At 50.0% G+C, this 21,652-nt stretch overlaps 1 protein-coding gene across 1 annotated transcript in view; it reads right to left on the bottom strand.

Moving 5' to 3' along the window:
• Nucleotides 1–19,611, bottom strand: part of LOC144169949 (ras-related protein Rac1-like) — a 39,025-nt gene extending 19,414 nt beyond the window's left edge. Inside the window, exon 1 of the mRNA XM_077699406.1 lies at nt 19,009–19,611. The gene's annotated coding sequence lies outside the window, so the exon portion shown is untranslated. The remainder of the gene's footprint in view (nt 1–19,008) is intronic.
• Between the last annotated feature and the right edge of the window lie 2,041 nt (nt 19,612–21,652).

Genomic DNA, 21,652 nt, shown 5'->3' with positions numbered 1-21,652 from the left:
GAAACTCCCCGTTTTCCTTCTTTTTCGTTCCTTCTTTTTTTTGTTTTTTGACTGCTGTCGCGTGCTCACAGTACTCCCGAAGCAAGAAAATCACGCGTTTCTCACGCCTACACGGGGCCATTTCGAAATGACGGCCGTCGTTTTACATAATCCGGCACGAGATGTTTTTCCGGTGTATTAAACCAATTTTTATTTTTTCTACGAGCAGCGCTCATATCCTTTCTATGACCAAGTGATTTACCACTGCCCGTTACTTTGATAGAAAATGAACGCCTGCCAGTAAATGTATTTTCACCGCAGAAATATGTAATAAAGTTTTCACTGACTGACTGACTTCCTGGCCAAGCAAGCAGACGCTACTAACTTAATCGCATTAACCCCTTCGACTAGACAGACTTTCGCAGAATACACTAGAACTGTGCAACGTCGTCGGCATGACGTGGACGCGTCAAGAGTCTCCAGCAATAAAATGTAAGCCCTAACAGGATGCAATACCGATCCACGGAGAATATGCAACAAACCCCGAAGGTGCATATAGTATAACAAAGCTAGCACGTTTTTCTTGAAGCCCAAAGCACTTGCACGTAACCACTCCTCTCTAAAATTATTTATAACGCAGTGCGAATCACCTTTATGCCTTTTGCTTCTCTGCTGCAATGATTACTTCGTTTTATCTGCTTTTTTTTTTTAAATTGAGTGAAGGGTTCACAGCGTACCTGGAAAATAAACTTTACACGCGAAAACAGCGCGCTGTCCCGACAAAATCAACATAATGTGCACGGCACATAGGATGTTGTTTTGGGCGTCACATTTCTCACCAGAATTGTTTAAGTGCGAGAGCGCTAGGTAAACCATTTAACTGAATCACGCCTGTCGCGTGTGAAGCCTGTCAATCAAGATAACAGAACGAAAGGACGTCGCGCGATCAAGGAAGGACGTTAATAGATAAGATCGTTTTCCCCCCAAACACAACCTTTAGTTACATAGATATGCATATACATACATGATACGGTCTTTGTTTCGAACCAGCCAATCAAGGTCACAGAGGCAAGGAGTGCCGCACGATCAAACGCGTCGCTAGGCAGCGCCCAGGGGTGTCAGGCACGCCAGCGTGCGGGCTGCTTTTAGAGATGTGAGCGGTCGAAAAGCAAAAAAACGCTAATTTTTTTAAAATAACAGAAACTGTTTCTTTTGTGTTGTTTAAAGCGGAGCAGGTTTTAAGCTTGGGCTTGTTCTGGTAGCGTTAACATAAAAAAAGAAAACAAGAAGAAGACGCTGCCGAATGTAAAGTATGCACCACCGCAGATGCGGTATTGTAACAGTGAAGCCGGCTTTCGCGCTTGCTCGAGTGTGAGTAAGGGGTGCGTATGCGCACCGCCCTTACTACGCCATTTTATAGGTTATAGTCTTTCTTGGGCTACTAAAAGGCAAAAAGAAAAAAATTGGCGCAACTTGCACTCGTGGTGCAAGGCTGGAGAAACAGCGGAGCTGGGGGTCGACCTAGCTTCATCCCCACCTGGGATCTTCTGTCAGCGTGGGGGACCGACCGGAAAGGCGTTGTAAAATCCGGCTAGACAGCTTCACCCCTCAACACTTAGCCTAGCATAGCAAGAACATCGCGAAACCTACCAAAACTTAGCTAAACCATCGACCCTACGTCGCCCCTAAGCTTCGCTGTTCCCCCAGCCTTGCACGACGAGTGCAAGCCGAGCCATTTTTTTCCAACCAAGGTAAAAGTGAAAAAATATAATAATAATAAAAACCAGAGCTTCCCCTAGCAATTCTGTTGAGATACGAAACCTTTCTACGTGGTTTAAAGTTTCTAGATCAACTTGTAAGCTAGCGTAAGCACCGTTTTCGCCCCCCCGCCCGCCTTTTTTTTTATCTCCTATTTATCTCGGTTGAGTGCTCGCTGGGACCATGCCGAACAAAAAGCAGCAGTCAGGCAAAAGCGCTATGGTGAAAAAAAGCTGCGGTGACTTTTAAGTGCGAATGCACTTCTTAAGCGAGCCTGAATCGTCCGCCGCCGTCGTCCGCATAGCAACAGCTGCGGGTGCGCGCGCTCCTCGTCTTCCCTAGCAACGGGGGGAGATGGGCGCGCGCTACTCTCCTCCTCCTCTCTCCGCTCAGTGACTGCGGGTGTTGGGCGCCTCCTCTCCACTTCGGGCGGGAGAGCTCTCGCTCGCGTAGCGGGCGCTCCGCATTCCGACGCGTGAGGGCGCTCGTGTAGCCCTCGCCGTAACGGCGGGCGCTACTCTCCTCCTCCTCTCTCCGCTCAGTGACTGCGGGTGTTGGGCGCCTCCTCTCCACTCCAAGATCACGATATCCACCGTAATCGCGCAATCAACAACCGTGCATTCGCACTTACACACTCTCCCCCTCGGGGAAGTGCGAGGGAATTTTTTTTATAGTGTGCGTGGTCTTACCCCTTCATCGCCTCTATCGTCTGGCATAACAGTTCCAGAGAATGGACGGCTGAGTGCCTCGACCGATATCGATTCCCGACGGCGCGCGTCGACCTTTTCAAGATCGCAAACGACGCCAAGCTAAACGCGCGTCCGTTGACCCAGATACGGCAGCTAAACTGATGTTAATAAATTAAAACAAAAACAAGATAACCAGGAACAACCAAGCGACGCTTCCCTCGCTAAAGAGTATACCATCGCATTCACCTTAGTGAAATCACTTTTAATATTCTGTAGCTATTTCAGATTTCTGTATGAAGTTCCGCAGAACCTCTGCACCAACCGAGCTGTATGAACAGCTCATCGTAAGAATTCTTACTCCATGTTTATCAATTCGACTTTAAAATACACAAAGCTTTGTTGCGCTTTTGTTGTAGACCAGAGAGAATTATTACGAGCTCGGCAACTCGTTTATTAAGTGCAGCGACAATTTTGCTTCAATCTACCCCGATAAAAAACCGACACGTGATCCACTGTTGGGGAGAATTTCAGGGAAAGGGCGGGCTAGTTCCCGTTTTGAAGGAATCGACGTGCAATGTGATGGCAGGTTCCTGCAGGAAAGTACACTATGACAGACGCCAAGGGAGGGCTGGGGCTCATGCCTGTAAAGACGTGTGTATAGAGCACGGACAATTGTGCGCAAGCTCATAACGATTGACCGACTAAATTTTTGACAAGGATCTGAAAAGGCGGGGAGCAAAACGCAAGGAGACCGAGGCAGCTCGTGTCAGCAGTAATAAATAAAGCATGCCACGCTCAGGAGGTCGTGCGTTATTCTTGAAGTCTGGCTGTCACATCTTATTTCAATGTGTATATACGTCACACGGCGATCGCTTCCTGTTACTCGCGGGGGTCTGCCAAGCGGCACGGTTCCAAGCGGCCTGTCGAACGGGACGGGGCAGGCATCCGAGGTTTGAAAAAGGCGCTGGCCGTGTCAGCCGGCGCGCGTCTTTGTTTTGCCCGAGTGATCGACAACGAGTGCGGGGACTGGATGCGGATCGCTTGCCAACGTCTTTCATAACCCGAAGCGCTGCTTTCACCCGCCGCTCGCAATGCTGCGCGGACCCTTGTGGCGTATGCGCGGGCCGCAGTGGTGGAGCCTGGGGTTCGTCAGCGCACGCACCGTTGAAAAGTACAGCAAGGCGTCATCAAGTTGCACGGTGCACGCGAAATCCGCGCGTATACAGAGACGCTTCCTTTTATACGTCAGGCAAAAGCCACCGCAACGGTTATACCGCCCCCAGTCCGCCGCGCTTGTCCGACTGTTGCTTGCAATCGCCTTGGGTAGAAAGGATTTGTCGATCAAGTGCGTGACTCAAGCGCCTGATCTGTCGATAAAATGGTGCGTCGATAGTGAAACGTAAGCCACTTTGACTGGAAGTGCGTTCACGGCTCTGTTGAAACGCATTGCAGCGCTACCCCCATGCGCAATTAGATTACGACTGGAAATTTGGGCGCTGACCAGTGCGACTAAGGCTATGCTCAGACTACCGACGCAAAAGCCATATTGTGATCCATGGATGTAAAAAAACGGCGCGTCACGCAGTTAGGTTGAATGAGACGTGAAATGACGTCATTTTTTAAAGTTATTGCAACAGTTGCGGCAACAGTCAGAACCCGGCCGGCCAGTGAACCCCCGCTAACCGCGCACAATCGCGCTTACTCCAGCCAGTACCCCAGCAGCTGTGTGACTCAACGCGCATGTTGGCTCCCTCTGTACACCGCGACCGATATCATTTTCATCACATTGTACGACAATGGGTAGACGTGAGCCGGCCGACAAATTCCGCGAGGCCGTTCATTTAGATCGACAACTTGCTCCCCTTGCAGCGGAAGGGAGATGCAAGGCTTGTGGCATGCGACGGAACTGATCGCTGTGTCAGGAATCGGCACCGTGTGGTATATATGGTTGCGTTTTCAGAACGTGACTGTTGACTGTTGCCGTTAACTGACGCTTCCATGGCCTGCAACGAGCGTGCAACTCCGGACTGCAGCTTTTGACGTGGCTTTGTGCCACGAAGGTCGTTTATCTCCATTCGCGTAAATAAATTTATCTGGGCTCAGGTGAAATGCAGCTTGTTAGAACAGTGGCACGAAATATGCTAGGGACGGGGGCGTTCTGTGCGGCATTGCATTTTCGGTGGAGTGTCGAATATAATCTTAGTAAACAACTTTAGACTGTCCAAATCGCTGAGTACTACGCATCCCCGTACAGTGTTTGTCAAAAGCTTCTAGAACATAACAAAGGTTAATAAATTACATGGAATTCAAAATTCAAGCTCGTCTCTCGAGCGAGATTGAAATGTGCTTGGCGAAAGTACTTTTCCTTCTTCATAAAACAGTTCGGTCACACTTGAATTCTTTGTGGCCCGGAAGTTGGCGCGGCCTAGAAAATTTTGGCAAGGACTGTAACTGCACCTACGGTTTCATACGTGCTGAGGGCTGCACAAGGGCTACGAGGTATGCGGTAGTAAAGGGATGCGGACTACCATACGTCACGTGGGATCTTAACGTGCGCCGAAATCTTAACGCACGGGCTTCTTTCTTTTTTTGTCGTCTTCATCAGAAAAACGGCCGCCTGGGCTGCCTCAACGGTTTTCAGGCCATACTCATATCACAACAGCTACTATTTCATCGTACGCGAAGCAGCAGCGTTCGTTATAAATGTTTCGAATTACGCGCCTTATAAAGCTATTGTGCTCAATATTGATACGCCTTTCTGCTTCGGACGCAAGAGAGCGAAGGCTAGTTGACGTAGGACGAGAGTGACGATATTACGTCAGCTGACCACAACAAATGCGCATCCAGACACATCATGTACCTAGAATATGAAGCGCAAATGTATTCCTTTCTTGGGCAGGAATGGAGTGGATTAAAACCACGAGGCAATCTTTCAAGGATAAAGAGGCAGTACAAAGTCCGACTGCCACTTCTTAGAAATTTGAGAACGCAAAAGCTTGGCCTGGGGTTTAGCTTTTGAGCGGCCGGGTTGACGAGGTGTAAAGGGCGAAGTTCGAAATGCTCACCTAACTAAACGGAACATCTTTGAACACCAGAGCTGTAGTTCCGCAGTACAGCGTTACCAGAAAGGAATACCAAGAAAAAGGACCGAGCGCACGTGAGCGTGGGCTTCGCGAGGAGCACCCGGCGTCGACTAGGCTTGCGCCACGTGAGGATCTCAGCCAGTTCGACCTTCGAGAACACTCTGCCCAGCGTTCATGGGGTGATCTCTGGCATGGTCTTCACGAGCGTTCGCGCCTGAAGTTGGGAGCACAGACGCCGAGTTAGCGCTACAGAAGCCCAGTTCGCGACGCCGGTTGCGGCGGGTTCTAGCGCGTGCTAACGCGGTCCACTTCGACAAATTTCGATCCTGGCCGGCCAGTCATGGAGAACTTTAGCAGCAAGTTCGGAAATCCATGTGAGGTGCAACAGCCGGGTATCCGACGAAGGGAGAGGGGCCGCCAGCTCTGCCGTTTCTCCAGCCTTGCACCACTATTACAAGCTGCGCCAATGTATCCCCGTAAGGACTTTATCGAGACGAGAGGAAGTCTCCGCCAACAGGATGTGTGCGGATGTGGCTCACACCCCAGACATAATTTCAACGAGAAATCACGCTTCGGCGTCTAAATGTACCTTCCGTTCACTACAGACTACCCCTGGTCTCAAATTTGACCTAATTTGATCTTGCTCAGCATTCTCAACTGGCAGAGACCAACTCCTAGAGTTTCGGCAGCCCTGCATAAACTAACAGCGAACTTATAGCTTATTAGAGGCGATCCACGCACCCTTGAAAGGGTCACCAACTTCGCTTTCCAAAATGGTCTGTACAGGGTTTTATAGTGGCTACATCTGAGCGACTCCGCTTTTTAGTGTTCGGGCATGCGACTTTTTACCCGTGTGAACTTTCCTGACAGTGCTCCGACCAGTACCTGTGTGAACAGTCGAACCGTGCCTGCAACCAACAGGAACGGAAATTCTGAACGACTACTACCACGTCGTGTGACCCTCATTTTTAAAATGTGTATTTTCATCTCCCTTTCCCCTAAACCCAATCCAGGGCCTCAACCCTCCTTCCAAATACGCGCCAATAACAAGATCCGTAACACAGTGCATACCGTTGATTGAACGTGCGGAGGACATCTGTTGATATAAGCCAGCGGGTGATCATATGTATTGTGCGTATATCTGCCAAAAAGAAAATCCGCTTAAAAATGAAGGCGGCTCTCCAACAATATCTTATTCTCTGGCTCTCCAAAACGTGAAATTTGAGTCTAACCTAAGGCGTATACATATACGCACACATGCACGCACGCGAATTGTTTTGCGAGGACCCGCGTCTCATTCGTACGTCAACGCCCCACAAACACTCTCTGCGTTCCCTTACTTTTAGTGCTACTACCCTGCGGCCGTTTGCAATGAGAAGGCACGCCACCCAATTTTCTTTTATTTAGGATCAAACAAACGCTTTCCACCACCAGCACCACCATGTTTTGCCAGACCGCCCTCAATAAGGTGCGTAGAATTAGAGCCACTCAGTCGGCAATGGCAAGGGTCGTTTCTATAATAAGCCAAGACTTATAACTCGCACTCGTGCAGCTTCAGATGAGATATCCGAGCGTCCATTGTTTCTCCGCGCAGCCGTCGTTGAAGGCTTGACCCCGACCCTTTAGCATCCGCCGCGTGCAGACGTAGATATCTGTACGCACAGGCTGGCGCTGATCGAGAGCGTGTGTGAGATTCGAGAATGGCTGCACCACCTGTTCGTTCAGGTACCACCTTAACACGGCGCTCCTGACCTAGGAAATTTGCAAGCCAGATGCTCTATATATATTGGATAGCCGTTCCGAGCCGTATGGTGCTCGTGGACTTCACTCGCGAGTCGTCTGCAACCGCTATCCGTGGCTATATTTAGGTGGCTATATATTCAGCCGTGCCCACGCGAACGCTTAGGCATGGCTGTCATGTGTTCGCCTTGCGTCGCCGTCCATTCACCTGGGCCTTCCATAGAGTTCGTTCTCCCGTGCATGCACCCGTCCTCTTGTAAACCTCGAAAGACTAATGCCAGCACCTCTGCAGGCTGACTGTGTTCCGTTTTTGCTCAACGAAGCGCACAGGTGTTTAGACCATACCTGGTGATTTCATCCTTCAATGTGATCAATTTTGTTACCGGTCTCACCTTTAAAAAAAAAGTTGACTAATCACTGTTTCTTTGCGCTTTCTTTCCTGGTGTCCTGTCTGTCGCGCTACACTTATGCCAGCGAATATACTTGTCCACTTAGCTCCACCTCGTACTGAAGGTTATCTGATGAAGGCAAGGAAGGATAGAAAAGTTCAGTTCGCGGTTTCGAATGAACGGTCAGCCAAAGTTTGTTTGCCAAAGTTTGTAGCCAGAAATTCCCAACACGCCTATATTCATGTTACTTCATTACATCTGTCACAAAACGTACGACCAGTCAACGAAAAATGTACGGTCAGTTTGTAGCCAGAAATTCCCAACACGCCAATATTCATTTTACTTCATTACATCTGTCACAAAACGTACGACCAGTCAACGAAAAATGTACCCAGCTGTTTTTTCGCCTTCAATTAAACTGTGATCTTTTATTTCAGCGCTGAGCATCTTTAGTTAACTGTGACATGAACAATAAAAAGCCCCTCTGGCTGCGAACATTTGACTAAAATAGCAAGCTATGCATTCAAGAACTTTCACTGAATATTATCTGAACATTCGTTTACCTCCCCCCCTCCCCCACCCCTCTCTTCACACTACAGTGGAGAGCTGCACCACTACAGCTGCGCCACTCCAACTTCGTTAAACGAGCCATGGAGCTCACTCATCATCCGTTTCTCCGTCTACCCTCCGTGCACCACATTCTTTTATCTCAGCCGCTTAAACGCGGCGTAGCCCCGTCGCGTTCGTCCCTTCGCATCGACGGTGATCATGAAGTCGTGGCCTTGTCTCCCGCGCACAGTTCTTGGCCAACGGATGCATACAAGCTCGTTACAGTGACTGTAGGCGCGCGTTACATCACTCCAACAATCGTGCGCCCTGACGCCCGCCGCGACCATGATGAGGCGCGCTTTTCAAGATTGCCACGGCTCCTTTGTCAAGGCGCCGCTATTGAACGAAGGAGAGCGGCCCTCCGCAAGCCCCAAGGAACACGCCGTTATCTGGGGCAGTCACGTGCTAAACGCGGCTCCGCTGCAGCCTTGCTGCGCGCATGCCTCGTCGTTAACGGGGGGTCGCCGAGGCAGCCGCCGTCGACGACGGCGCAAACATTGCAACGCGCCGCTCACACAACCCAGGCCGTTCGGGCGCAAGATTCCCTCGCGGCTGCCGCCGCTGCAGTAGTTTCCGACCCTGGGGCGACAAGCGCCCATGGCGCACAAGGCATGCAGTAGGGGGCGACGTATCAGATGTAGTACCGCTTCCGGCCGCCCGCTGTGCCTCAGAGAAGGAAGCGGCCATAACGGGACTCTCCCCCTCCACTACCCAGCCTCACGTCCGACTCCATTCATAGCGAAGAATCGCGCGAGGACAGCCGTCACTACCGCTGTGACAAGGCCCAGAAAATGGGGTGGTTCAGGAGTGTCCGCGTCCGACTACGCGAGATCGAACGACATCAACGCTAAGCGTGCCCTTTTCATCCAATCGCGCGTCTGGAAGAACGGGGCGAAAGAACAACGCCCCGTACATTCCTTTGCGTGGGGCATCATTGGCTAGGAGCTGTGGCCCGCACATCTTTTTCTCCACGCTTCGTTTGAGGCAAACAACGCGAGGTGCAATTACCGCCCAGCTCTAATGCCCACGTGGTGGCCTTGGGACTTGGCCAGACCTTCGCAGGGATATTGGAGACCCGCAGTGGACGCGGCTGCATAGTCGAGTTTCCCTCCAATGCACACGCAACGCGGATGCGCGACTCCCTTGGGCCACAGAACTCAATTTGGGATGCATTCTCAATGCGACGGCTGTAGAAAAGAACTGCGAGCAGTCGGATATAAGGCATGACGCAATATACAGCGAAAACATAGCTGGCATATTATTAATAATAGGGTGGAATCATGCAGTCACTTGCGCGTTTAGTTAACGAGGTGCTCGGAGCTTCGTGGCTACGACGTAGTTCCCAGTTGAATCAGGTTATTCTCTACATCATTCCGTGAGGGCAGCTAGCGTGCGTTGGCACGCTAGGCGGTTTGACGTTTGAACTCCCCGCTCAGGCAGCACTGTCAGCGCAAGCTCGCAGTAAGTATCGCATAAGGCCCCTGTCTATGCAAATATTGTCGAGCATTCGATAAAGGAGCGTCAAAGCACTAACAACTTAACAATATATTTAAAGGCACAAGACATCCCATTAATTGCAGCTTTTTTCCTCGGCACCCTCCATTTATGCTGAAATGGAAGAAAGAAAGAAAGAAAGAAAGAAAGAAAGAAAGAAAGAAAGAAAGAAAGAAAGAAAGAAAGAAAGAAAGAGTCGAATTAAAAATACCCCCCCTCCAATTCCCTGGACAGAAAAAAAAACGTGGAGCCAATAAACGCATGACAAGCTTTGCGACAACAGGTTGCAGGCCTTGCTGCAATAAACGCTGGTGTTGGGCAGCCCGGTATTAGCGGTGTACCGTTATATTATAAGAGCCAAGTTTCCCTCAAGCATAGGTGCTATCAAACAGATTGGTGATGTAACTAGGTGACAACAGCGGTTATCGAAGTGAGGGGAGCTTGCAGAGGCGACTATGTGTCAGCGTGTACCGAATCTTACTATACACAATAGCAGGTTTTATTTAACATGCACAGGTCTTCTTTGTTAAAACAAGCCAAACAAACGACCACACCAGACAAATAGCGTGACTGAGCCAACAATTTATATGTCACATCTGATACCGATGTGTCAAACAGGAACACATCTCGCCAATCTGGTGGGGATTCATTCCAGCCAACGAACTACCGCCTAGACTGGCAGGTTATTAAAAGCCCGACGATGACCCTAGTACTTCAATCCGGGGTCCCTCCGGCCCCAATATGAAGCCCCTACTCTTCGATGGGGGCTATCGCGTTGAACCTATCGCTGTTGGCAAAATCACCTGCGGGTGCACTCATAACCTTATAAGAACAGCTGAAGAAAAACTGCAAGTTCTCCACCGATCCATTCTTCCGATTATCACAGGCCTTCCCAAGTTCACCGATTCACACCAACATCGGACGTAACACGCAAATCAAAGGCATCCTCAAATATGCCCAGTCATCATTCGACGCTTTACTGCACCTCACAAGACAGCGTCAAGATATCTTGCTCTGGGACACCCGACGCGTCTGCATAGAAGCCCGTGTCACTGCACGCGAAACAATCCCCCTCGCCTTTCCCATGTACCACACGAAGACAATTCCGCACCTCTGGCAACTGAGGTCACTAACACCAGACATGTCTGGTCTCATACGTGAAAGAGACGCGGCATGCAGCGCCTCTCATCGGCGAAAGCCCAACGCCAACGCAGTATTTGCTCACACCTCTCTCGCTGGCTTTCGCCTGGCTCGCGCCTGATACAAACCTTCGACCAAAGAAGCTGTAATTCAAACCACGCAACCATATATACACAAGCAGAACTTTTGGCCATCTGTATGGTTCTACAAAATCAAACCGGACCTTTCATCATATACACTGACTTATTTGAAGTTCTGAAAAAAAAAGGGGGGGGGGGGGGGGGGACCCCAATACAGCATTACGTCACGGCTCATCGCATCCGTCATACTCTCCAGCACAAACAGAAGAACGAGGTTGATGCTACGGTCGCCTGGACGCCGGGGCTCACCTCTAGCCTCCCCTACGCGGACACTCCTCCGCGGACTTGCCGTGGGGCTGCCACTTCGAATGGAGGGAATGCGGCGTCACAGTTACTTTAACGTGAGAGGCTGCAACGCACCATCCCTCCAGGCATCTTTAACAAACACTCACCGGAGAGAAGCGTGCTTTCCACCGCGCTGAGCCGATTGACAATCGACCATTTACAGTAGAGACTATCTTAGGTCATCAGCCCCTACCATCGACTTCGCAGAAGGCGACAAAAGCCCTTCTACGTTCCCTGAGCGATACGAACTTACACGAACGATTGCTGTGCCTAAAACGATACTAGAGTGCGCCCCTTCCCCCTTCTATCTCTTGCTCTTCGTCTGTTTTCTGTTTAATTCCTGAACCCCACTCACCCAGTGCAGAGCGGCAAACCGGGTTCTACACCTGGTTGCCCTGTCGGCCTTTCAGTTCTTTTAAATGCAGAGCATTTCTTTAACTGACATGTAGCGTCCGCCGTGCGTCCGCAACAGCTCAGCGCGCAGGTGCGCCCTCTCCCCCACTCCTCCTCTCCCGCATCACGCTACCCTCCTCGCTCTCAACAACAGGTCCGCACCCCTCCCCCTACACTATATAAAAAAATAATACTTACCGGCGCCTGGTTTCGATCCCACGACCCTGCGGGCGGAACGCAAGGTACATGGTGCTCTTCCCACTGCGCCACAAAGCGGACACAGAATCTAAGGCTACGAACGCGCCTTATATCCTTGACTCATTCAAACTACGTCAAGAAGCTGCTGATACAACGCATTCGCTACCACCAACTCCCCAAATACTAAACGTTAACGCAATACACCCACTCCCTATGCGACGCATTTACTCGAGTCCCCCTCGCGGGGAGATGGGCCCCTTTTTTTTTTCCTCCTCCTTAACGACTTACCCTTCGGCCGATTTCAAGAAATATTTATCAGCAACGCACTGGCCAACACGGCCGCTACCTCTGACAGAATCCACAAATGGCAGACCTTCGCTGACCGGAGTGAGGGAATTGATACTTGTACCACCGAATGTGCACCTTGTGTCGCTCCGTGTCTGAAGCCAACTTGCAACATCTCATTCTGCGCTGTCCCGATTTAAGTCCTCACCGACACGATTATAGTACTCCTCATTCATAACCCTGATACTGAAGCACATAAGGCCACACTCGGACAACCTCATAGCTCATCACCGGCGCTGCTAGCGGCATGGCGCGCGCTAGTCAGTGGATGTCCACCTCCTTCCCTATTCCCCTTGTTTCTCACCGGCGACCTCCAGTCCCCCTTTTTCCAAAATAAAAGGACTTATCAATCAAGCCCTGCTAACATGCTCATTTGTTAGCGACTATAGACCCTACGTCCACTCATATACTAGATATTTTAACGATATAATTAAAAGCTATTAAATTAAATTGAAATGAAACGCTGTCTCTTTTAATGCAAACGTACTTAATCGAATTTTAATACTTGCCCTCAAACCGAGGTTTTACACGGCGATGTTACCCGCACGTGGAGGGAAGACGGGCGACCTCAGAAGCTTTAACATGCGCCGAAATCTCCACACACGGGCGTTTTTGTTTATCATGTTCACGTTTGTACAAAAAACGTGGTGGAAACTGTAAGCATTGGTCCACGGCTGTTCGTACAGCAGCAGGTATACAGACACAAGCGTTTAGCCGTAGTCTGGGCTGGAAACGGTGATTGGTCAATATATATAACGTCACAGTCACATGGGCATAAATTATGCATTGCGCAGCATTATGAAATAATTTTATAAGTACCCGAGCGAGCGCTAAATTGCGTGCAGTTTTGCCGCCACCGCTGTTGTTTTGGCGTCCGTATGCATATATCCCGTCCAGCATCGCGATCTGTAGAGGCAGGAGAGAGAGAGAGAGAGAGAGAGAGAGAGAGAGAGAGAGAGAGAGAGAGAGAGAGAGAGAGAGAGAGAGAGAGAGAGAGAGAGAGAGAGAGAGAGAGAGAGAGAGAGAGAGAGAGAGAGAGAGAGAGAGAGAGAGAGGTGGGCCAGTCCTTTAAACAGTGTTGCATTTGGCAGTGCAACCCGAATTTCTTTATTCGAAATGCGGCGGAACTGCGCACATATCACATGCCGTTTTTCCTAAGCGGATAAACGGAATGTGATATGTGCGCAGTTCCGCCAAGGATGGGACGCTTGATAAAGCGTCGTTCCGCTTTGCGTTGCATCGAAGCTTTCATTCCTCTGTGGAGCATTCCGGATTTACACAGCGGCGAGACAGTGGTATTATTGCACGCAGACCACGCGCAGATGTCCGCAAATATTTGTGGCCAAGATGCCACGGACATTTTTTTTAAATATCAGCACAAACAACTGAGGAGAATTCTATTATTATTATTATTATCGCTGCACTACTTTGTTCGTGGCTTTGCCACGAGCGGCATAATGCCCATGATGGACTTATCGTTCTTTGATTCACTTATAGACCTTTAAAGCAGTATAATGCCACCTGGCTTAGCGTTCATTGGTTCCCTCCTAAACCTGAAAAGCAGATCAGGTGCCGGTGCTAGGACGCATTTCTGCACCACCATTCGTATTTTTTCTCCCCCCTTGTTTCACATCCACGTTTAGTTCTCCTCTGATTTTAACGTGCACATATTGGTGCTTTAAACAACACCTTCCTTCATTTATACAGGCTCCCAAATAGTCATATTCACTTACACTCGTCGTTTGTTTGGATCGTCACACAGCTATATAGTGCAGTGGAATATCTGCTGGGAGTCGTTTGAAAAATCGCACAGTAAAGAAGGGTCGAACATAGATGTACGCGCGTTCGTAAGAAGGCACCTAAAAAGTGTTGACGTGCAAGCAGACGCGAATACCATCGACACGCACGAGTGAACAGCTGGACACTTCTACCAGATATCGGCAAATATCTTCTGATAACGCTAAGATGTTGACAATGACATAAGATCCCCCGACAAAGCAAAACATGCCACCGCCCCCGGGTATACTGCGGATCAGCCAATTATCATAAGCATCGTAATAATCACCACCACTGTCGTCGTCGTGCTCCTTATTGGAGCCTTCCCCCCGGAAGCGTGTTTCCAAACGCTTCACTGCACAGTGCCCCCAAGTGACATGTGTGATGTCACTGCGCGCGCTATTCTTTTGAGCACCTTCTGAAAGAAGCCTACCTTTCGGGCTCTGTGGCCTCGATGTAAAGTACTGAGTACTGGCGCTGACGGCTCGGGTTCGAGCCCAAGCAAATTTATCCCTTGAATTTTTTTTCATTACTTACCTTTTTTTTCAAATTTTTTTTTCTAAACACAAATATACGTGTTGTTTTTGTTAATAATAGTTATTTGGTATGTGTTAGGCCGCTTTATGTTTGCGGCGCAGTAAATGACGGCATTTAATTACCGTTCTGCATCGCGCGAACAGATATGTCACGCGGGTGATCTGTGCAGCGAAGCGTTTGGAAATACGCAGCCGGGAATCATATTCTCTTCCATTTGTCATTTAGGACTGCAGCTCAAAACCATCCCAGAGCAGCTTCGCATTTCTTTTTCCGCCTATCTACTGCGAGAGCAGTTCTGGACAGCCCCCCGAACAGCTCGGAGCTGTTTTGGGGCTACGTGTTGCACTTGGGCACTTCGAGGCGCCCAAATACGAACGCACTCATTCAAAACAAACAAATCGGAAACGAGAGCGCGGCCAAACAGCCGTTTGCAGCGGCATGCAGGCCTCGTCCCCGCCCTTCCGATCGTGCAGGACAGTTCTCGGCCGGCCACTCCCCTTCCTCGCATCTCTTTCCAGTTATCTGGAGTACCTTATCGCGAGACTTGAGCACTCACACACACGCATGGGCGCGTCGTCCGAGACATCGACCCGCGAGTTCGGAGAGCGCGGCCTTCCCGCAGGGGTGCGAAAGAAGAAAGGAAAACAAGGTGCCCCTGCCCGCACCACAAAAAAAAAAAAAAAAAATACAGCAGACCCGTTTCTTACTATATCGCTGAGATATACCAAGGAAAGACAAATAACGGAGGCAACGGAAGGAACTCTGTCGACGTGCACCGCCCTCCATGGAGTGGCTGCTAACTTCTCCATTTCTCGTTTTTCCTCTGCCTGTTTTGCTTTGGAATAGAATGTGTGCTGAAATTTCACTGCCCATACTTTCCCTCCATTTAGGAGGAGAGCACGCCACGGACCCTGAAGTGCTCTATGACTGGCATAATGTTTTGCGTGAAACGATGCACGATGGAGAGGAAGCGGATATATATATATATATATATATATATATATATATATATATATATATATATATATATATATATATATATATATATATATATATATATATATATATATATATATATATATATATAGAGAGAGAGAGAGAGAGAGAGAGAGAGAGAGAGAGAGGTACACTAACCTAGCGTCACTAAATAAGCCTTTATTTAGTGACGCTACACTAACCCAAGATCGAGGGCCGGCCACCCCTGGTGGACGTTTTCCGGTGAAGCACCGAGCTTTCCCACCGAAGCGAAAAACTCCGGCGGGTTTACTACTATCGCTACAAGCATTCGAACTCGTGATCATGCGGTCTCAGCAACCACAACGCTTCGGCGAGCCCGGTCTGTCTTTTTTGTTTGTTTGTTTCATTTTCGCAATGGAAGAGAAACGGAGGTTTTGTTGGAGAAGGTCGCGACTTCAACTTACAAATTTTGTACTGTGGCATTGCTTACTGTGCTTGTATGCCGTTCAAGTGTCTTGCCAAGGATTTTAAGCCTTAACAGCAGCCTGAGAAGGGTCAAACAAAAGATAGAGATGTACGTACATCCCCTATCTCGAGAAACAAGCCAGCTTTCGATAGCTTGCTGAATTCCATTCCGACTCCGAAGACAGACAGACAGACAGGGAGACAGACAGACGCACTTACACACACACGCGCACGCACACACACACACACACACACACACACACACACACACACACACACACACACACACGCTCAAATCACCAAACTCAAATTTCCCGCTACGCAACTTTACCAGTGACGTCATTGACGACGTGTCAAACAAAATCGGAGGCACACAACTATACAATTATGTTTATTGACACTCCCTTTTGTTGGCGGCCAATCACACAGCTATGGTACCTGTGACGTCACAAAAGAAGTGCGACAAAAGCGACTGGTGAGTATAGCCACACTCTGATTTGATTTCATTACAATCTGGTATAATTGCTTAATTGGTAGCCTTAAACGGAACCTCTACGCTATGGCAGCAGCCGATAATTGCTTGAAGTTGCGATAAAATAGGCATAACTGATGGTTATGCGGAAACCTTCCGAATGAACCATGACGTATTGTCGTCTTCCATGAACGTTGTGAAAAAAAGTGCCTGTTTTTTTTTTTAATTTTAAGTGGGAACGAAGGAGTGCATGAGAGCGAGTGAGTGAGCTATAATTAAGTTACCACGGCGTGGCTCCGTAAAGGTGAGCGGCGCTCAAGCAGTGGTTTGTGTCGCTATAATGCAACCTCTAATAAGAAATGCGTGCAGCTAGGTGAACGCAACACACACATCACCATGACATCACCCCCAGCTATACGGTGGCCGCTTAAAGGGGTATAAAATTAAAACTAACGGACGTACATGACGCTTCATAAGATACTCTTATTAATATTCCGAATCGGGTTTCAGAGGTTGTGCTCGATCACTTCTGGAGCCCAGCATCAGCGGCGTCGGTGAGAACATTCGTGGTCTTTGCTGGTTAGCGAATTCACGAAGGCTCACTCATTAACTTTCTATTGCTGATTTCAAGTGTCACAATAAACAAAACCAGCCCATTTCGTCCCCGTTCACTCTGTAAGGGCCCCTTCGCTGGCGACAAATATATAATCGCTCCTTATGAACTTTTTCCGAATATTACTAACCCTGCGTAAACAATAAGCTTAAGGCAGTTTCCGTGTCCCACTTGCGCTAAGCGATGATATAGGGATTTGCGGGTCACGACCGTTATGAACGACACCCCAAGTGTCCACTCTGAGTTAAAGACAAGTTTTTGTTTCTCTGCTTCAACTTGAACAGTGTATTGTTTATTTTGCGTTGCCGGGTTTCTGTTCGCTTGCTGTACCATAGCGAAGTTCACGGGTCGAATACGTAAAATAGAGTAGTGTAGGTGCACCGAAGTAACTTTTTGTTGACCCTGAGTCAATTCGGGTGTCGGCGGCTCCGGTTCTCAGAATGAGTCCTCCATCAGGCGGCTCCGAATAACGGCGTGATGGACAACAAGATGTCTTGGTTGTTCCTGTATTAGCTCAGCTGCAACGAACGCAGACGTGCAGGAAACATTGGCGTCAGGCGCCCTATTAAGGAACGAGACCAAAGTCGACGTAACGTGCAGGAAGAACAGCGGCCTCCACCATCCCGCCCCCTTCCTGTTCCGTGTCTTGCGACGCGCCTCGCACGCGAACGAACTGGGCTGCTTGAACTTGGAATTGGACCGTTCCGGAACAAGATATGATAAGCACTTGTCCCGACCACGGTGCGCATTCACTGGGAACAACTGCTAGTTAGCACGCGTAGTGTGTGCGCCTTGGCTATCGAAAGCAGCACCTTGAGCATGGAGAACATGTAACAACAGGAGCACTAACAGTTCTTGGATTAAAAAAAAAAAAAAAAACACCCTTCCGCTCACTATAGCGATAAGGCCTATATGCCTACATCCAGAAGCAACCATGCACATACCAAGCGTTCCAATATGTTGTTGCATGTTGAGAAATGTGGATTAACATACAAGTACGTTTGTGTAACAAAGAGCCCTGGGGACAGTAGCGCGTCCAGGTATGTTGGAAATGTGCAGTGTGTGGGCGTAACGCCTCCCCACCACCACCCTGACGTCCGCATACTGCCGATGTTCATTTTCTGTCAGACTACGGCGCCGATTTTCTGAAATGCGGCCAGGGGGCAAGTCGCTAATGAACGCGGAACTGAACGATTGAAGGGCGCGCGTTGTGTCACTCTTGGAACAAGGAGTGCGGTTCGAGAGGCTTTCACCGGAATCGCTTGCACTTGGGGTTGCAACCTTTCGCCCTACATAGAAGCGGCAGGGGAAGGGTTAAAATATTATATTAATTTTGGAGGGAGATTGCCGTGCAAAAAGGGGTAATTCAGACACAAAACCGACCGAACTCACGTCCCGGCAACCTCTTCCTTGGTCCCTAGAGTAGGGTGGGGAAGTTGCACAACAGCAACCCAGCGCGGCATAGCAGTGGATGATAAGACCACAAAAGAGAAACAACGTACACAAACAAGTGGCAGATGAAGATGCAAGAGAAGGAGGACGAAAACCGTTAAATTGGTGTGGTGTGGGGTACGGTGGAGTACAGTACCGGCGCACAGTTGTGACAAGTGTTCAGTCGGTCAAGCCGGAAAACACCCGATAGTATCGGGGTCGATCTTGCGCGAAAACAGGGCTCGCCGGTCGAAAAGCAACCAGGTGACAACCTTACAAATGCTGCTGAAGTGCGGCTCTTGAGAAACATATCCTTGAAATGGCTGGCCAACGCGCTCCCGCAAATGGAGAACGTCTGCCGGAGCGACTACGAGCTCATTTGACGCATGGGAATGCGTTGCCGTACGTGCAGGCATCATCTCTCTCACGCCAGATTGGCCGCGGCAAAAGCGGAACTAACTTTAGAAAGCGGTAGCGCCGCAAAACGAAACTGCGGGTGCATTTCGCACACTCACCTGTTCAAAGCAGCATTCCGTCACTCGACGCCGACCCGCAACTGGCCTGTCAACAGCGTCTGTGGAGCACCGGCTAACTTTCTCAGAGGCACTGCGGTCTTCGCTCGTGTGGGCAGGCACGGGCGGCGATGTCGTTCACTCGCTGACGGAGCGGAGCAGCACAAGCGACGCCGAGCGCGTCGGATCTCGTAATTTCCCGGATATCTGACGGGCGCTCAGTGACGGTTGCTGCGAGGGAGACCGCAGAGAGAACGACAGAGCTGCCTCGCAGGAAGTCAGGCGAGAGACGAATGGAGGGGGAGGGGTGCGCGCAGATAGAGGGGGACCGAACACAAGCGAAGAAGTGACACGCTGCTGCTGCGCGACAAGCAAACAGCGAAGGGCGAGAAATTAATTGACACTGGTTCCGCGAGCAGCAGCAGCAGTCGAGCGAGCGTTGCGTGGGGGGCGCGGCTCAAAAGTGGCGGCGAAAAGTGGCGAGATGCTGCTGGCGAGTGTCTGCGGTTGCGTGCGGCGCCGCTCGAGCGAGTTCTCATGGGCGGCGGCCGAGCAAGAGTTTCGTTTCTGGCGCGCGCGCGCGGAGTTACGTGGGCGAGTCGCCCGCTGAGAGAGCGCCTTCGGTCACCATTCGCCGTCCTTTATGGTCGTTATTCTTGCGTGCGCGCCTCCTGCCCTCTGTCTGGGATCTCGCGCAGCTCAAGAGATGCGTGCGCGGAATAACAAAATACGCGCCCGAAATGACCGATGGGCTGGGAGTAACGCGATTGGTGATGAGTTTTCTTCACTCGCACCCGATGTTTTCACGCCGTTTGGATTGAGCTACAACAGCAGCACAGTACAGTAATTCGTAGTTATAGTACAGTGGCTAGAATAGCGCCTTTTTTCGTATTAAAGCTTTATTTTAAATCTAACGCGTTAGCAATACATGTGATCTGGACAGGATTATTCGAAGTGCCGAACTAGTGTGAACCAATGAAAGCGAGTAGATCTAGGTGTGAATGTTCGAGTGCGCAGGCTGCCTGATGGCAAACCCAATTGTTCTAACCCGAGACTGAGTCCAATAAGTCGACAAGGCCCGACAGCACATCGCAAACCCTTTATGCACGCGCCACATGGTAGCAGGCCTCCTGGTATTCCTTCCATTTGCCAAGATCGTAGACTTTGTGTATGGTCAAGCCGAGAGGAGCCTCACGAAGAACCTACCCTCCAGTGGACTGCAGAGACTCGTAACATCATTTGCCACCTTCGTAGTAGTGCGTGGGTGGAGTAAACTATAGTGAGAGTGAGAGACTCTATGAAGTGAACAGTTTCCAAAACGGGAAATTGGTGCAAGACTGTAGGGAACTGGCCCTACAGGGGGCGTTCTTAGTCCGGAATTCCCTGGCCCTGGCTGGCCGCCCTGGCTCTAGCAACGAATTCTTGTTGAGCCGCAAGGTCAGAGGTGGACAGCCGGTCGACCCACTGCTCGTAGGTGGGTTGGGGATGTGTGGCCAAGACGGGTTAGTGGCACTTCCATACCAGGTGGTATATAGATAGTATTCCCTGAAAAGTTTAGCCGTAAATTTCTTCGCTTGGCAACTCTGGAAACGGCCACGGACATGGCCGAAGTGCAACAAACAACGGGCGCGGCCTGTGCCACTGCCCCGCAGGCCGAAAAAAAAAAAAAACCCCGGCGTGTGTCGTCTGCTTTGTTTAAACCCGATTCTCAACGGTGGTGTCAGCAGAGAGGTTAATAAGCCAACTCACATTGGAGTCGCGGACTTACTTTGCTCGGTGGGGTAGAGTTTGGAACGTCCAACACACATCATGCACTTAGCACTAGAGTTCCTGTATATGCTCCCTACCGTAGGGAGCATATACAGGAACTCTACTTAGCACGGAGAAGTACCGCCATCTCGCGGAGCCCGACGTAACCAGTGACGGCGCACACATGATTGCCTGCATGCGTGCCTCGCCAGTGAATACAACGTATAGGGTGCCAGGGTATGGGGCAGCAGTGGCGTAGCCAGGCATATTTTTCGGGGGCTGTTTTATACTGCCGGTAAAAACAGGAAAGGGAATAAAGGCCGCGTTCGTACAATAACTTACTCATCTTGTTTTTATTATAGTCATTCATACCTTCGTTTTTATATTTTGGTATTCGATGTGGTGTGTAAATAGCATGTACAAAAAAAGCCGAAAGACTGGAGGTGGTGTTACGTTCGGGAAGGCGACCCCGAACCGGGCTCCGTCACCTCCGTCATGCGTGTGGTACCGTGGTGAAGAGCGGCCAGCAAAATGTGCTGTCTTGGTGGTGAAGACAAGAAGCCGAAGGCAAGCTTAACTGGCTTACTGTATGGCGAGAGATGAGCCAAAGCAATACAGGATCAATACCCTTCCGGGCAAGGTTAGAGCGGGACTCGACAGGGCGCCAGCATGGATTTGCTGCTGCAAAACGAACTGAGCAATCCGCCGAGATGGCGGGTTTTATACACTGTAGCCGCAACGGCTGCGCGGCTGTCCCAGTACTTCTGTGCACACGGCCCGAAAATAGTACAGACACACACAACACAGAACCGGCGGAAGCGGCGCTCGTTGAGTCTGAGAGAGGGGGAAAGGAGGTCTTGGCTGCGGCGTCTGCGTCGCCGGGACAAATCTCTACATG

Source organism: Haemaphysalis longicornis, unplaced genomic scaffold (assembly GCF_048455015.1).
Source record: "Haemaphysalis longicornis isolate Haplotype H1 unplaced genomic scaffold, Haemaphysalis longicornis Haplotype H1 scaffold_2, whole genome shotgun sequence".
Lineage (NCBI taxonomy): Eukaryota > Metazoa > Arthropoda > Arachnida > Ixodida > Ixodidae > Haemaphysalis > Haemaphysalis longicornis.
The sequence above is the reverse complement of the archived record's forward strand: the minus strand, read 5'-3'. Positions and strand labels throughout refer to the sequence as shown.